This window comes from Scyliorhinus torazame, chromosome 14 (genome assembly GCF_047496885.1).
Source record: "Scyliorhinus torazame isolate Kashiwa2021f chromosome 14, sScyTor2.1, whole genome shotgun sequence".
Lineage (NCBI taxonomy): Eukaryota > Metazoa > Chordata > Chondrichthyes > Carcharhiniformes > Scyliorhinidae > Scyliorhinus > Scyliorhinus torazame.
Window position 1 is genome coordinate 197,380,817 of NC_092720.1, and position 16,659 is coordinate 197,397,475.

Below are 16,659 nucleotides of genomic sequence, written 5' to 3' on the forward strand. Positions count from 1 at the left end.
CTGCGGCCCTGACACCATGGACAGGCACCCAGTGCCACAAGACAGTGTGAGCTCCCCCCCCCCGCCCGATATCCATATCCCCCTCACCCATATCCCCCCTCCCCATATCCCCCCTCACCCATATCCCCCCCACCCCCATATCCCCTCCCCCATATCCCCATATCCCCCCTCCCCCATATCCCCCCTCCCCCATATCCCCCCTCCCCCATATCCCCCCTCCCCCATATCCCCATATCCCCCCTCCCCCATATCCCCCCTCTCCCATATCCCCCCTCCCCCATATCCCCCCTCCTCCATATCCCCCATATCCCCAAGTGAATCCAGCCCTAACCTTAACCTCTGCAATACACGCGCAACCGATGGCGTGCATTCATATACCTGCCTAACACTGTTGCCTTTTACCCCTGCCACCACCCCCCACAGGAGAAGCGTGCACACAACAATAGGGAGCATGTGAGGACTGGAGGAGGCCCCGCTGATGAGAGGCCACTGACCGAACACGAGGAAAGGGCCCTGGAACTGGCTGGCGGACCTGAGGACCGGGAGGTTGCTGATGCAGAGGTCGGGGGCGTACTAGCAAGTGAGCCACCGACAGCCCGTCCCCATATCCCCCCTCCCCTATATCCCCCTCCCCCATATCACCTGATCACTGCCTGCGTGTCTAACCATGCATGCTTCATTGTGTATCGCAGGACCAAACGTCGAGGCACCCATCCCCGCAGATGCAGACCGCCCGCAGGATGCCCCTCGGAGGCCACGGGAGACAGAGAGACCCGGACCCTCTGGCATGCGACGCCCGCAGGATGCCCCACGGAGGCCATGGGAGACGGAGAGACCCGGACCCTCTGGCATGCGACGCCCGCAGGATGCCCCTCGCACACCACGGGAGACGGAGAGACCCGGACCCTCCGGCATGCGACGCCCGCAGGATGCCCCTCGCACACCACGGGAGACGGAGAGACCCGGACCCTCCGGCATCCGACGCCCGCAGGATGTCCCTTGGAGACCACGGGAGACGGAGAGACCTGGAGCGACAGGGAGACGACGCCCCCGTCACGTGCGGGTGCGACGACGCAGACGTGTGCCACCCAGCGACGAGAGGCTCAGCCACAGGCCCCCGTCACAGCCGAGCCAGGACACCACTACCCAGGACACCACTACCCAGGTCACCACTACCCAGGACACCACTACCCGGGACACCCCTACCCGGGACACCCCTACCCGGGACAGCACTACCCGGGACAGCACTACCCAGGAAGACGAAATACCGGACAGTGATTCAGAGTGGATTGGAAGAGACGAACCCCCACTCCAAAGTGCCATGGACTCAGAGTGGGACGAAGAGCACGACACAACGCCACTGCTGTCACCAACACCCTCCACCATCGCAGAAACACTCACCTCGGTTGGGTACTTTAGTGATGAGGCGTCTGGTACACTCACTGGTGCGCACAACACAGCCGTCCCGGTACAGCAGGTGGAGGTAGGAGCAGCAGAGGGGCCGGGCGGTCGGAGGGCAGCCCAGCCCAAGCGAACATCTGCCGCCCAGATGGATCCCGGGTTCCTGGAGTTTCCACACCCATACATAGATCCGATGCAACCACCGACCCGGAGACGAGCGAAGAGGGTGACGGCCGGCTTGCGGCGGCTGCAGTCGCAGGTGGAGGAGTCCACCCACATCCAGGAGCTGGGAGTGGTGCCGGTCATGCGTGCCACCCAGGCCGACACCGCACGGGTGGTGTCCGCGGTGGAGGCAATGGGTGCGACGGTGTCAGACATGGGGAACGGTTTGCGAGGCCTGGGGCTTTCCGTGCAGGCGGCGTCTGTGGCCCAGGACATGGCTGCCCTCTCACAGGAGGCCATGAGCCAGCGCCAGATGCCAGAGGCGCTCAACGCCATGGCCCAGTAAAGGAAACTTTAAATTATAGGATCTTAACCTGTCGAACTACACCAAGTTTGGGAAACTTAGTTGATGAATCAAGTCCTGGCGCAATACGACAAGTTGTAAGATTTGTACTATTTGTAGACTGTGTTAAGTTGTTCGATTCCTTGTATTATTCGACTGTGTAAAGTTGAAGGAATTTATATCATCTCTGCTATTCGGTTATCAGTAGCACTTTGCGAATACTGGAACTCAGCAGAAATTTGCAGTATAAACTCCTCAGGTGCCAAAAAGAATTGTTTTATTTGTAGTCGCTTGATTACAATTTGAAAGTCATTTAAAAGGCAATTCGTAGACAATTCGAAGCTTTCAGAGAATTACAGACATTATCTTTCTTTGCTTAGGCAGACAGCTCGAAAGTAACTTTTTAAAGGTCAAAGTCTGGCAATGAAACATGAAGAGAGAGAGAAAGCTAATCTTCAGCTAAACTCAAACTCAAAGTCAAAAGTGGACTAACATCACTGACACAGACTGTTAAACTGACAACCCCCAAAAGACATAAACTAAAATGGAGACTAGAATCAAAGGCAAAAAACACTAAACTAACAGAAAGACAACACAGCACAACACACCCCCAAAGACAATACACCACAGACAACACACTAAAAACTAAACCTAACCTAAAACAAAACTTACTAAGACAATACTCACAAAGACAACAAAACCCAACCTAACCTAAAATGGCTGGGAGAAACTTTTTAGTAATACACTTTCATATCTGTCTTAAGTCGTCTAATCACACCCCAATATAATCCTAATTGGTTTGGGTTAGACTCAAACACATTTGATTTGATGGCAAGCCGTCCATCTTCAATGTGCAACATCAGCTTTTCTGGCCCAGCTGTTATCTGCATTGTGAACAATGTTGCTGTGTATTCAGTCCCTGTCCTTGACAATTAGCACAAGCAGTGTCAAATTATCTTGCTGTTTTAATGTCACACTGTCTTTGAAAATATGCATTTGCCAGAACAACGGACTTCAGTAAAAGTGAATTATGCTGTATAAATGGGTATTAAAAACTGGGGCTCAACATTTATGCTTAAACAGCTATCTTTTACCTATACGAGTTGTATTTGAAATACTTGGCTTCTACAGTCGGCCCTTTGATAAATCGAAAAATTGAGATATATCAGAAAAGATTAAAATACATCATTAATGCTATAGGATAGGTAAAAGCGCAAAGAATCATTGCAGTTTTAAACAATAAAATGGAATTAACATTGCAACAGGCATTTCAAAATAATTATTATAATTAATAAATTAATCAAATTTGATCACATTGGTAATTAATAATAACTTCTTGTAAAATGATTATACAATAAAAGTTGAACATATGATCTAGTAATAAATGGTAAAATGATTATCAAAATTGATGTCAAGTCTTTGACATCTTCTGGATTATACACAAAAGCTTGTTGAAAGGGTTAATTTTCTTGCAGAGACAAAAAGAGGCGTATAGCTTGGAATGATGCCATTTGCATCTTTAAACTTTTTTTTGTCACTCAAATGGACTGGGAGTAAAAGTTGGATTGCTGCCAAATTCCCGTTATCAAATTTCTTTGAACGATCTGTTCTTTTGGCTTTTAATCAAAGATTGTTGTTTTTTTTTAAAAAACAGCTTCCACATTGTTTGAAGTTTTAATTTCCAGGCTAATTTTAAACATTTATTTTAAAATATCAAATACAATAACTTATTAAATATATAACTGAACCAATCTTGTGCTGTATCTTGATTTTCTGTAGATGAATTTGTCGATTCTGTTAAAGGAAACACAGCTAACAAGATATGTTAATTTCTTTCAATTAATAAAGCAACGTTCAGAATAATTACAGTTTTCTTAAGTTGACAGTTCTTGGCAACTTTTTAGCGATACATTGAGGTTTCTTTAGCTGCTTTGATGGCAGCCGTTGTGTTCTGAGTAAGTTCCCTTTTTCCTTTGGAAATTTTCTGTCCCAAGTAAACATCTTTCTGGGCAATTTGTGCTTTGTGAAAGCTAGCTTTGTGACTGTTAGTACTGAGGTGGTTCAAGACCATCCGTAAATCTTTGTCATGATCATCTTTATTGATAGAGGTTATCAGAACATCATCTTCATATTTGATAATGGTGGAAGGCCGAACAGGCAGTTGCCTGAGATGATTCTGTAGAGTCATGTGGTAAACAGTTGGGCTATTATGATACTGTTGTTGATTAACTGTAAAAGCAAACCATGGTTGTAGTTGCTTAGCCAGTGTTGCTGACCAGAAGCCAAACTGGGTGTGTCTTGTTGGTACGTGTTACATGGTTGACCACGAGGTGGAGATGTATTGTAGAGTTCTTGGCATTGTAGAGGAGCAGAGAGACCTTGGGGTCTATGTTCATACATCTTTGAAAGTTGCCACTCAAGTGGATAGAGCTGTGAAGAAGGCCTATGGTGTGCTCGCGTTCATTAACAGAGGGATTGAATTTAAGAGCCGTGAGGTGATGATGCAGCTGTACAAAACTTTGGTAAGGCCACATTTGGAGTACTGTGTACAGTTCTGGTCGCCTCATTTTAGGAAGGATGTGGAAGCTCTGGAAAAGGTGCAAAGAAGATTTACCAGGATGTTGCCTGGAATGGAGAGTAGGTCTTACGAGGAAAGGTTGAGGGTGCTAGGCCTTTTCTCATTAGAGCGGAGAAGGATGAGGGGCGACTTGATAGAGGTTTATAAGATGATCAGGGGAATAGATAGAGTAGACAGTCAGAGACTTTTTCCCCAGGTGGAACACACCATTACAAGGGGACATAAATTTAAGGTGAAAGGTGGAAGATATAGGAGGGATATCAGAGGTAGGTTCTTTACCCAGAGAGTAATGGGGGCATGGAATGCACTGCCTGTGGAAGTAGTTGAGTCGGAAACATTAGTGACCTTCAAGCAGCTGTTGGATAGGTACATGGATTACGGGAAAATGATATAGTGTAGATTTATTTGTTCTTAAGGGCAGCACGGTAGCATTGTGGATAGCACAATTGCTTTACAGATCCATGGTCCCAGGTTCGATTCCGGCTTGGGTCATTGTCTGTGCGGAGTCTGCACGTCCTCCCCGTGTCTGCGTGGGTTTCCTCCGGGTGCTCCGGTTTCCTCCCACATTCCAAAGATGTGCGGGTTAGGTGAATTGGCCAATGATAAATTGCCCTTAATGTCCAAATTGCCCTTGGTGTTGGGTGGAGGTGTTGAGTTTGGGTAGGGTGCTCTTTCCAAGAGCTGGTGCAGACTCAGGGGGCCGAATGGCCTCCTTCTGCACTGTAGATTCAATGATAATCTATGATTAATCTAGGACAAAGGTTCGGCACAACATCGTGGGCCGAAGGGCCTGTTCTGTGCTGTATTTTCTATGTTCTATGTTCTATGTTCTATGAACATTGTCTACTTCATTATCATCTCTTGAATCTATCCGTTGTTTTTGATAGCATTTTGCCATCCAGTGTCCTACTCTACCACAGGAAAGACATTGTGGTATTTTCTTACGTGATTTTAATGGAGCAAGGGTACATGTTTGCCCTGGCGCTGGTGGTGAAATTGTAGTTACTGCTGATATTCCTGCAGGTGCTGCAACAGCCGTCACTGGAGCAGCAGGTAACATGGGCTGTATTTGAGCAACAGGCTGCATTTGAGCAGCTGCAGTGTTAAAAGTTGCCTGATTGTGCAAACCACGATCTATCTGAATGCATCGGACAACTATGTCTCGGTATGTGCCAGCTGTGGCCCAAGCTGGTAAAACCAAATTCAAGGCAGCAGAAACTCCAGGTTTAACACCGGTTATAAAAGCCGTTTTTAATGGACTTAAAGTGCTTGCATCCCATGTGTCATTTTCCTGGTCGAGTGTCATCCCTGAATATTCCATCCAAGTACGTAAAAATCTTTCCTCAAAATCCTGAATATCTTCATCATTTTTTTGAAAGCAAGCTGTGATCTTAGACCAATTGGTCCTCGGGGGGCGAAATTGTAATAGCCAATTCTTGATTGTTAGCCAACCAGCTTCTAAATTTTGCAAATCGTCTCCAAGGGCAACTTCTACTTCATTTCTAAGGGTTGAACTTATACGAGTACCTAGCATGATAGTCAGAATTTGTACTCCATCAAATGGGTGGAGACTGTAAATGGCTTGTAATCTGTGAATTCCATCCCATGTGGTCTTACCACCCTTTTTAGGGTGTGGAAGACCCTTGGACCATTCGTCAATTTTAGAAGGATCAATTTGTTCATGAACCCATTGGTGGTCAAATATGTTTCTAGTGATAGTTTCACCATCTTCTTCTATTTTTTTGCTTCCAACTCTAACCCGTTTGCGTTTTAAAGGGGCTAGTCGAATTGCTTTAGTATTTTGTATTGTAGGAACACTAGCTTCGTCTGATTCATCCGACAGAGAAAATGATTTATGTTTAACAATTGATCTTGGCTGTGCAATTGCCGATTGTGCCACTAGGTGGGTGGCTTGGACTGCTTTCTGAGTTTGTTCAATCTTTTGTACAGAAAGCATGTTTGTCAAAGAATTGCAATGTTCAGTCACGCTGGTTATATTTCTTTCTAAAACACATCTTTCTTTCACTAACTTGCAATTTTCAAGTTCAATTCGCTCAGTTTTTAATTGCAATTGTCGGTATTTTGACTCCACTTCAAAGACTTGATTTTGGAATTCTGTTATTTGAAAAGATAACTGTTGGAGCTCAGAGGTTTTGTTTCGCAAATCTGTTTTAATTTCATCATAATGCTCAAGTTTGGATTTTGCATCTTGCAATTCTTCAACAACTGCAATTAGTTGCTTTTTAGTGGACCTATACTCATCATCACTTCGCTCAGTAGTTAATTGCAACTGTTGGTATTTTGACTCCACTTTAAAAACTTGGATTTGAAATTGCTGGAGTTCAGAGGTTTTGTTTTGCAAATCTGTTCTAATTTCATCATAATGCTCAAGTTTGGATTTTGCAACTTGCAAATCTGTTTTAATTTCATCAGAATGCTCAAGTTTGGATTTTGCATCTTGCAAATCTGTTTCAAGTTTGGATTTTGCATCTTGCAATTCTGTTTTAATTTCATCAGAATGCTCAAGTTTGGATTTTGCATCTTGCAAATCTGTTTCAAGTTTGGATTTTGCATCTTGCAATTCTGTTTTAATTTTGTCATAATGCTCAAGTTTGGATTTTGCATCTTGCAATTCTGTTTCAAGTTTGGATTTTGCATCTTGCAATTCTGTTTTAATTTCATCAGAATGCTCAAGTTTGGATTTTGCAACTTGCAAATCTGTTTTAATTTCATCATAATGCTCAAGTTTGGATTTTGCAACTTGCAAATCTGTTTTAATTTCATCATAATGCTCAAGTTTGGATTTTGCAATTTTGCATCTTGCAAATCTGTTTTGATTTCATCATAATGCTCAAGTTTGGATTTTGCATCTTGCAATTCTGTTTCAAGTTTGGATTTTGCATCTTGCAAATCTGTTTCAAGTTTGGATTTTGCATCTTGCAATTCTTCAACAACTGCAATTAGTTGCCTTTTAGTAGATCTATACTCATCATCACTTCGTTCAGTATTTAATTGCAGCTGTTGGTATTTTGACTCCATTTTAAAAACTTGATTTTGGAATTCTGACTCAACTTTAAAAACTTGATTTTGAAATTCTGCGATTTGAACATTTAACTGCTGGAGTTCAGAGGTTTTATTTTGCAAATCTGTTCTAATTTCATCATAATGCTCAAGTTTGGATTTTGCATCTTGCAAATCTTCAAGAACTGCACTTAGTTGGTCTTTAGTGGACTGAAGCTGATGATCACTTTTATTTTTAACAATGATCTCTTGCTGACTGTGTATCTGTCCCGTAATTACCAGGGACCATTTTACACGTTCTGCACCGTGTAATCGTGTGCATTTTCCCCATGCTCTCTTGATATTATTGAAGGACCACTGTCCTCTGGGGATATCATACTTTGATTCAATTTTTTTTGAGGTTTCACATAGGTTAAAATGTCTACGAGTGAAAGATCTACAATCCCCCAACATATCTTCAACAGAAACATCTGGTATTCCAGCACCCCCCTTGGATGTAGTGGGGAGTAATTTTCTGTCTGCTAAAGGCTCTGAATCTACACTTTGAATTGGATCAGCCATAACTTTTCTTGATCGCTGACTGCCGTTTTATTTTAGTTACTGCAGTGACTAATCTTCCAGTCACGCCTGATAGTCTGACCGACTGGCACTTGATTTATTTAACACAGTCTATAAAAAATGTTCTTTTCAAGGGTCGAAGTACTGATTGATGCGGCTTTAAGACTTTTAATGGGTGAAAAAGATATTTCTTACCCCAGTCTAGCCGTGGGTTCCGGCTGTCTTCTGGGCCTGCTCCGATTATCTCCGAAGCTTCCCGAAGGTTCCCGACCTCCTCCGATTATCTTCGAAGCTTTCCGTCGTCACCTGGGCCTCCGAAGGTCGTCCTCAGTACTCCCCCCTACTGCCTGACTACGCCAAAATGAAGGAAACTTTAATTTAAGGAAATCTTAACCTGTCGAACTACGCCAAGTTTGGGGGAAGCTTAGTTGATGAATCAAGTCCTGGCGCAATACGACAAGTTGTAAGATTTATAATATTTGTAGACTGTGTTAAGTTGTTCGATTCCTTGTATTATTCGACTGTGTAAAGTTGAAGGAATTTATATCATCTCTGCTATTCGGTTATCAGTAGCACTTTGCGAATACTGGAACTCAGCAGAAATTTGCAGTATAAACTCCTCAGGTGCCAAAAAGAATTGTTTTATTTGTAGTCGCTTGATTACAATTTGAAAGTCATTTAAAAGGCAATTCGTAGACAATTCGAAGCTTTCAGAGAATTACAGACATTATCTTTCTTTGCTTAGGCAGACAGCTCGAAAGTAACTTTTTAAAGGTCAAAGTCTGGCAATGAAACATGAAGAGAGAGAGAAAGCTAATCTTCAGCTAAACTCAAACTCAAAGTCAAAAGTGGACTAACATCACTGACACAGACTGTTAAACTGACAACCCCCAAAAGACATAAACTAAAATGGAGACTAGAATCAAAGGCAAAAAACACTAAACTAACAGAAAGACAACACAGCACAACACACCCCCAAAGACAATACACCACAGACAACACACTAAAAACTAAACCTAACCTAAAACAAAACTTACTAAGACAATACTCACAAAGACAACAAAACCCAACCTAACCTAAAATGGCCGGGAGAAACCTTTTAGTTATACACTTTCATATCTGTCTTAAGTCGTCTAATTACACCCCAATATAATCCTAATTGGTTTGGGTCAGACTCAAACACATTTGATTTGATGGCAAGCCGTCCACCTTCAATGTGCAACATCAGCTTTTCTGGCCCAGCTGTTATCTGCATTGTGAACAATGTTGCTGTGTATTCAGTCCCTGTCCTTGACAATTAGCACAAGCAGTGTCAAATTATCTTGCTGTTTTAATGTCACACTGTCTTTGAAAATATGCATTTGCCAGAACAACGGACTTCAGTAAAAGTGAATTATGCTGTATAAATGGGTATTAAAAACTGGGGCTCAACATTTATGCTTAAACAGCTATCTTTTACCTATACGAGTTGTATTTGAAATACTTGGCTTCTACACTCAGTCTCAGCAGGCCATAGCCCAGTCTCAGCAGGCCATAGCCCAGTCTCAGCAGGCCATGGCCCAGTCTCTGCAGGCCATAGCCCAGTCTCAGCAGGCCATGGCCCAGTCTCTGCAGGCCATGGCCCAGTCTCAGCAGGCCATCGCTGAGGGCATCGGCGCCAGTGGCCATGTGCGAGCTGGCGTCGCACAGTCACAGGCACGGTTTGCCAACCCCCTGGGCTCCATGGCTGCAAACCTGCAGACCCCTGTCGATACCAGCACGGGCCTCCAGGAAGGCAGCGCCAGATGTCGGGGGGGCGTCGGATGGCCAGTCTGTTTGCATCCCCCACCCATGTAGAGGCCTGGGGGCCATTGGGCACCCCGAGGGAGGAGGAGGTGGTGTGGTCCGTCCCGGCTCCCCCTGTAGGGGAGGTCCCGGAACACCGCGACACCTCGGACTCCCCCCCTTCCGTCCCAGGTACATCGGGTGGGCAACGGGCAGGACAGGCTGGCAGCTCACCATCCCAGTCGTCCGGGCCGCAGCCTGGCCCATCTAGGCCAGGACGTCCCAGGAAACGGCCGCCAAAGGGATCTTGTGTCAGAGGGCAGGAATCACAGGAGTCCACCTCCAGTTCTGCTGTACCGTCTGGGGACCACGTAGACGTAGTCAAAGGGCCCGTAAGGCCAAACAATTAGACACTGAGTAAGTTGGCACGGGTGCAGGGCACAGATGAGTTTTAGGGGCTAGGGCACGTGCATGAACTCCTTTGGTTATTAAAGTCAATGTTACACCTACAGAAGCTGCCTTTGTGCTCTGTCCACTGTGCACAGCTCCCTGGGCATTTTGGTAGGTGTTTTATTTTTTTGGGGTAGAATTTAGAGTGCCCAATATTAAAAATTAAAGGGACATTGAGGTGGACGTTGTCTGATGTCGTTCCACCCCCTCACCCCCGTTCCCTCTGTGGCTGGAAGGCATGCCATGCCGATTGGGCCTTGGGTTGATGGGTCTGATGCTGTGGCGTCCCCGGGTTTGGCTGTTGGCAGCTTCGCCCCCTGTGTGACTGGTGAGAGTGTTGGGCCGGACGTAATGCTTGGTGGAGTACACGCCTGCTCGTCCTGCTTCCCCGTTCGGAGGAGCCTTATCCGAACCAATTTTTTTTTAGGTTTGTTGTCTGGTCACTGTGGGGTTTGCACCCGTTTGGTCCTCTCCTATCCACTCCTCCTAAATGGCCGTCCTTGTGAGGGGTTTCGGGCTGGGGGGGGAGGGGTGGCGGGGGGGGGAGGGGTGTAATAACCTGCACAGGACTCATCCACCTGGGGATGATTGTTCCCCGTGTTCAATTGGACTGAGTTAAACCAGCACTAGCATAAAAGGTAGGCAGCTGTAGAGCCAGCTAAAATGGAATGAGGACCCAGTGAAAGGGAACTGGGCCCTGTGTATGTATGATGCTGCTGCTGAAATAAAGGACTTTTCAGAAGCTCGGTGGACTCCCCTGGCCTTATCACACTCACCCAGCCTGAGGCTGAAATCTTCAGCCGGTGAGCCTCTGTCTTTTGTATGGGTCCTGGAACTAGAAAGGGAAGCTTGGCCTATTTGGCTGTGTGGGTGTTCAGTAGACATGTCTTGTAAGATCCACAATTAATGGGTGAGGGCTGCCGATGATGCTAACTCCATTTGTAGACATCACTGAGCTCACCATTGCCTGCCAGATTTTGTTTCAAACCACAAATCAAATAACCAATGAAACTAAATCAAATAAACTAAGGCCTGCCAGATTATCTTTCTTTATATTTATTTATTTTTAATATTTTTAACTGACAGATTATTTTTTTGAGCCACTGGTCCATTAGCCAGATGAGCCAATTTGGTTTTTTTAATTTGTTCCTGTGATGTGGGTGTTACTGGGTGGGTGATGCGACCATCAATTCACACGAGACGAAGAGTTGAAGTGAACAGTGGTTTTAATCAGCTAGATCTGTGCCTGCCTACGACTGTTCTGTACTGCGTGCCGCCTACAGGCTGCAGATCTATATACCTCCCCTGAGGGGGCGGAGCCATAGGCGGAGCCCACAAGGGTATCAACATAATACAATACAATGTAATGCAATGGTGAATGGTCGCAGTAATACATTCACCACTGTGGGCCAGCATTTATTGCCCATCCGTAATCACCCTTGAATTGAGTGACTTACTAGGCTATTTCATCGGGCATTTTGAGAGTCAATCCCTGGCTGTGGATCTGGAGTCACATGTAGGCCAGATCAGGTAAGGATGACAGATTTCCTTCCCCAAAGGGCATTAGTAAACCAGATGTGTTTTTATAACAATTGACAATGATTTCAATGTCATCATTAGACTTTTAATTCCCGATTTTTATTGAATTCATCCTCTCCCATGGTGGGATTCAAACCCATGTCCCCGGAGCATTACTCTGGGTCTCTGGATTACTAGTTCAACGACAATACCTCTAAGCCACTGCCTTCCCATTATGCCTATTAATTCAGCACTGATATCTGTGAGCACTACTGATTACTGACCAGCAGTTAACCTTCTGCACACCTAACTCCCGATTCTGTGAGTGCCAATGATTCTATTCATCATTCGCTCAGAGAGCACGCACATGCACTCCCCCTGACAAGAGGACAAGGCTACAAGGCTCAGCAGGGTGCCATGCTCTATCAGGTGTGCATCCTGAGGTGTCTTACAGAGCCCCCCTCCTCCCCTTTGACAGGGTCATGCACAGGTCCTTACTGTCACCCAGTGGGTAGATGCCTGCGCCTTACGTGAGACCTCAGGCGAAGGAGGGTTTCAAAAACTGTGGCCGCTCGGTCAGGCTGAGTGGAGGAAGGTCCTGTGCATTCTGGAAGACTGTAAGGGGATGGTCCCCAATAGTCGGTTAATAAACGGTTCGCCTGGGGGTGAATGGGCAAAGGGTCAGGGCATGGATTCAACTCCTCAATGTTTACTCTTCCTCTTTCTGCCCATGTAGTGAGCAAAAGAGAGCCAGATTAGAACTGGCTGCTGTCCTTCTGGCTTTGCGACAAGATTGAATACATGTGCATCGGCGCCTGGCTCTCTGGAGGAAGGGTCTGCTCAGCTGTCGCAGGAGGGACCCCAGAGAGTGGCTGCTCAGAGATGCTTTCTATGGCCCAAGGTCTACAGATGGTACCTGGCCTTCTTTGAGATGAGTGAGAACCATTGTCGGAGAAGACTTTGCCTGTCCAAAGACATGTTGGCTCATTTGTGTCACCTTCTTCAGGAGTTGATGTTGCATTGACCTGGAGGGCATCCACTGCCTGAGCTTTGAAGGCCACAGCCATTCTCAACTGGCTCCTTTCAGGGCACCATGGTAACCTTTGCGGCATCTCACAAGCCTCCACTCATAAGTGCATCAGGGAAGTCATGGATTCACTGTTCACAAGGGCTCAAGTTTACATTAATTTTGACTGAGGCCAGACTAGCCAGGATATAAAATCTATGGGATTCGCCGAGATTGCAAACGTTCCACATGCGCAGGGTGTCATGTGCGGCACCCACTTTTCAACCACCAGGACTTCTAGTCCCATAATGTTCAGCTCTTCTGTGACCACACACCACACATGTGTGTGCAATGTTCCCAGTGCACATTGACAACAGCTTCATCCTTCGCCGCTCTGAGACACCCAATGTACTTGAGGGAACACAATGGCTACAGGGGTGACTCCTGAGGGACAAAGGGTGCCACCTGAGCACATGGATGATGACACCTCTGTGGAGGCCACAGAGTGAAGCTCAGACCCGGTATAATGAGGCTCATGCTATTACTTGCACTGCAGTGGAGCAAACCATTGAGATGCTAAAAATGCAGTTCCAGTGCCTGGATCGATCATGTGGAACCCTCCAACATAACCCCAAGAGGGCATTGCGCATCATGGTTGTGTGTGGTGTTATGGGTCAGGATTTAGAGAAACCCAAAGTGTTTCATGGAGTTCACCTGACCCACAACTTTTAATAGATTGTGTTTATGGGGAGCACACGGCCCACTCTACAGGTGTGATGCAACAGACATCTAACAGTATTTTTTAAAGCAAAACAATTTTTATTCTATGAACTCAAATTAACCTTTTTAAAACATACAGTGAACATCTTAGCAACCATTAATTCAAATTCAACCCCCAAAGAATACAACACGAAGTAATCATTAAGCTTTCGGGCAGCACGGTAGCACAAGTGGATAGCGCTGTGACTTCACAGCACCAGGGTCCCAGGTTTGATTCCCTGCTGGGTCACTGTCTGTGCGGAGTCTGCACGTTCTCCCCGTGTCTGCGTGGGTTTCCTGCTGGTGCTCCTGTTTCCTCCCACAGTCCAAAGACGTGCAGGTTGGGTGGATTGGCCATGATAACGTGCCCTTAGTGACCAAAAAGGTTAATGGGGGTTATTGAGTTACGGGGACAGGGTGGAAGTGAGGGCTTAAGTGGGTCAGTGCAGACTCAATGGGCCAAATGGCCTCCTTCTGCACTGTAGGTTCCATATTCTATATTTTCCTTTCAACATCCATAAGACTTTTAAAAAAACTTTTAACAGAAGCACATCATGTTTAAATTCACTACTGAGAACAGTTATCATTCTGAATTCACCAAATGATCAAGAGATAGTCTTTACATGGCAGAGAGAACAACATTACATCTTCTGTGGCTGACTGCAGCTGCAACACTGAAACGAAACCAAATAAAACACAGACACACCCAAGCTTTTCTCAAAGTGAAACTAAAAGCTGACAGACAGCCCAGCTCCACCCACACTCTGACATCACTACAGTAATAAACACCCATTTCTTCAAGGTCCACCCACTACAGTTATTCTATAAAAACTACCCATTTCTTAAAGGTACTCTCACATGACAGTGGCGACCTTCACATCCTGGTATTTCAATGGGGCGAGGAGTTGGCCGATGAGATGATGGATGAGCGCCACATCTCCTCTGATGAAGAGGTCATTGGGGTGGTTTGTACATTGTCCCAACGTCGCAGGAGTCTAATGATCACTTGCAGTGGGACAGTACATTGTTCCTCAAAGATCTGCTGTGAATGTCTGACCTCCGTCTGACTGAAGGCACTTCATGAACCCCCAGTGACCAGGGTAGTATCAGGGCAATGTTGCCCATACAGACTCTTCTCTCGTCCTTAGTTACGGCTGCCTCTGAGGATCAGTGTCACCGCTGCCAGATACATGAGGCTGGATTCTTCGCTGGCGGGATTCTCTGTTGTGCCAGCAGCGCACCCATGCCCGGGGACTTCCTGAGAGCTTTAGGCTGCCCACACTGGGAAACCCCATTAGCCAGTTGGGGGGACAGAGAATCCCACCGCTTCAGAAAACTGGTGCAGCGGGACGGGGAATCCCACCCACAGCTTTCACAAGGGTCTAGCCACTGGGTTTCCTCTGCTGAGATCAGGCATTCACAGTGACTCTGCTCAGTGGTGGAGCTCCTCATTACCAGGGAGGCACTGGCATGACCGTGTCCTGTCCCTGTGAGGGAATGGCTACCAATGATCTGGCAAACATGCAAGGTGGTGATGGAGGAGGCTTTGTAGTGCGAATACAGCCTTTCAGTTTAAGATGGGGTCAGTTATCTCAGTGACAATTTATGGAGAAATCTATTGAGAAAGAAAGCCACAGAAGGGTTGCAAATAATTAGATTTAATACGTTGGCACAGATGTTTGATGACTTAGATCATGACTCCCACACTCTGTTGTCTTAACAGCATCCTCTAGAATGCAGAGATCCCAAAGGCCCCAGCTTGCTTTTGGGTGCTGCTGTGTGTTACCCTCCTTGGCCTGTGGGGCTGGAGCTGATTCAGTCACAGGAAGAGGGGAGTCAGATGGGCTGGAAGCCTCCAAGATCCTCCCCCTACTCCTGCCTATGGACGTTCAATGAGGCACCTCTCCTCCATGGCATCCAGTATTCTGGTGAAAAAACCCTCTAAGTATTATGGAGCTGACTTCCTATCAGTCATTCTCCTGGTAGCAGAACAAGTGCAGGCGTTTAAATGGAGCACCCCACTGATTGGGATGGCGTTTAAATGGAGCACCCCACTGATTGGGATGGCGTTTAAATGGAGCACCCCACTGATTGGGATGGCGTTTAAATGGAGCACCCCACTGATTGGGATGGCGTTTAAATGGAGCACCCCACTGATTGGGATGGCGTTTAAATGGAGCACCCCACTGATTGGGGTGGCGTTTAAATGGAGCACCCCACTGATTGGGATGGCGTTTAAATGGAGCACCCCACTGATTGGGATGGCGTTTAAATGGAGCACCCCACTGATTGGGGTGGCGTTTAAATGGAGCACCCCACTGATTGGGGTGGCGTTTAAATGGAGCACCCCACTGATTGGGGTGGCGTTTAAATGGAGCACCCCACTGATTGGGGTGGCGTTTAAATGGATCACCCCACTGATTGGGGTGGCGTTTAAATGGAGCACCCCACTGATTGGGATGGCGTTTAAATGGAGCACCCCACTGATTGGGATGGCGTTTAAATGGAGCACCCCACTGATTGGGGTGGCGTTTAAATGGAGCACCCCACTGATTGGGATGGCGTTTAAATGGAGCACCCCACTGATTGGGATGGCGTTTAAATGGAGCACCCCACTGATTGGGGTGGCGTTTAAATGGAGCACCCCACTGATTGGGGTGGCGTTTAAATGGAGCACCCCACTGATTGGGGTGGCGTTTAAATGGAGCACCCCACTGATTGGGGTGGCGTTTAAATGGAGCACCCCACTGATTGGGGTGGCGTTTAAATGGAGCACCCCACTGATTGGGGTGGCGTTTAAATGGAGCACCCCACTGATTGGGGTGGCGTTTAAATGGAGCACCCCACTGATTGGGGTGGCGTTTAAATGGAGCACCCCACTGATTGGGGTGGCGTTTAAATGGAGCACCCCACTGATTGGGGTGGCGTTTAAATGGAGCACCCCACTGATTGGGGTGGCGTTTAAATGGAGCACCCCACTGATTGGGATGGCGTTTAAATGGAGCACCCCACTGATTGGGATGGCGTTTAAATGGAGCACCCCACTGATTGGGGTGGCGTTTAAATGGAGCACCCCACTGATTGGGGTGGCGTTTAAAT